Source organism: Lolium rigidum, chromosome 1 (assembly GCF_022539505.1).
Source record: "Lolium rigidum isolate FL_2022 chromosome 1, APGP_CSIRO_Lrig_0.1, whole genome shotgun sequence".
In the NCBI taxonomy this organism is placed as follows: domain Eukaryota; kingdom Viridiplantae; phylum Streptophyta; class Magnoliopsida; order Poales; family Poaceae; genus Lolium; species Lolium rigidum.
Genome location: NC_061508.1, coordinates 247,576,412 through 247,578,692, shown reverse-complemented (window position 1 = coordinate 247,578,692; position 2,281 = coordinate 247,576,412).

Here is a 2,281-nt window from a genome sequence, read left to right as displayed (position 1 = left end):
TGATGAGAATAATAATGATAGCTACTTTGTTGAATTTGCTCCCACTACAACTAATAAAATTGATTATGCCTATGTGGAGAGTAATAATTTTATGCATGAGACTCATGATAAGAATTCTTTATGTGATAGTTATATTGTTGAGTTTGCTCATGTTGCTACTGAAAGTTATTATGAGAGAGGAAAATATGGTTGTAGAAATTTTCATGTTACTAAAACACCTCTCTATGTGCTGAAATTTTTGAAGCTACACTTGTTCTATCTTCCTATGCTTGTTACTTTTTTCTTCATGAACTTGTTTATTTACAAAACTCCTATGCATAGGAAGCATGTTAGACTTAAATTTGTTTTGAATTTGCCTCTTGATGCTCTCTTTTTCTTCAACTACTATTTCTTGCGAGTGCATCATTAAAACTCGCTGAGCCCATCTTAATGGCTATAAAGAAAGAACTTCTTGGGAGATAACCCATGTGTTTATTTTGTTAAAGTACTTTTATTTTGTATTTGTGTCTTGGAAGTTGTTACTACTGTAGAAACCTCTCCTTATCTTAATTTTGTTGCATTGTTGTGCCAAGTAAAGTCTTTGATAGTAAGGTTCATACTTGATTTGGATTACTCGCGTGAACATGCATTTCTTGCTGTCACGAATATGGGCCTAATTCTCTGTAGGTAACTCAGCAAATTATGCCAATTTACGTGAGTGATCCTCAGATATATACGCAACTTTCATTAAATTTGAGCATTTTCATTTGAGCAAGTCTGGTGCCTCAATAAAATTCGTCTTTACGGACTGTTCTGTTTTGACAGATTCTGCCTTTTATTTCGCATTGCCTCTTTTGTTATGTGGGATGGATTCCTTTGTTCCATTGACTTCCAGTAGCTTTGGGCAATGTCCAGAAGTGTTAAGAATGATTTTTTCACCTCTGAACATGTGAATTTTTATTATGCACTAACCCTCTAATGAGTTTGTTTCGAGTTTGGTGTGGAGGAAGTTTTCAAGGGTCAAGAGAGGAGGATGATATACTATGATCAAGAAGAGTGAAGAGTCTAAGCTTGGGGATGCCCCCATGGTTCATCCCTGGATATTATAAGAAGACTCAAGCATCTAAGCTTGGGGATGCCCAAGGCATCCCCTTCTTCATCGACAAATTATAAGGTTCCTTCTCTTGAAACAATATTTTTATTCGGTCACATCTTATGTACTTTACTTGGAGCGTCTGTTTGTTTTTGTTTTTGTTTTTGTTTGAATAAATGCTTGTGTGGGAGAGAGACATGCTCCGCTGGTTCATATGAACACATGTGTTCTTAGCTTTTAATGTTCATGGCGAAGGTTGAAACTGCTTCGTTAATTATTATATGGTTGGAAACGGGAAATGCTACATGTAGTAATTGATAAAATGTCTTGGATAATTTGATACTTGGAAATTGTTGTCCTCATGTTTAAGCTCTTGCATCATATACTTTGCACCCATTAATGAAGAAATACATAGAGCTTGCTAAAATTTGGTTTGCATAATTGGTCTCTCTAAGGTCTAGATAATTTCTAGTAAAGAGTTTGAACAACAAGGAAGACGGTGTAGAGTCTTATAATGTTTACAATATGTCTTTTATGTGAGTTTTGCTGCACCGGTTCATCCTTGTGTTTGTTTCAAATAACCTTGCTAGCCTAAACCTTGTATCGAGAGGGAATACTTCTCATGCATCCAAAATCCTTGAGCCAACAACTATGCCACTTGTGTCCACCATACCTACCTACTACATGGTATTTCTCCGCCATTCCAAAGTAAATTTCTTGAGTGCTACCTTTAAATTTTCCATTCTTTACCTTTGCAATATATAGCTCATGGGACAAATATCTTAAAAACTATTGTGGTATTGAATATGTACTTATGCACTTTATCTCTTATTAAGTTGTTTGTTGTGCGATAACCATGTTTCTGGGGACGCCATCAACTACTCTTTGTTGAATATCATGTGAGTTGCTATGCATGTCCGTCTTGTCTCGAAGTAAGGGAGATTTACCACTCATTTAATGGTTAGAGCATGCATAATGTTAGAGAAGAACATTGGGCCGCTAACTAAAGCCATGAATCATGGTGGAAGTTTCAGTTTTGGACATATATCCTCAATCTCATATGAGAACATTAATTGTTGCTACATGCTTATGCATTAAAGAGGAGTCCATTATCTCGTTGTCTATGTTGTCGCGGTATGGATGTCTAAGTTGAGAATAATCAAAAGCGAGAAATCCAAATGCGAGCTTTCTCCTTAGACCTTTGTACAA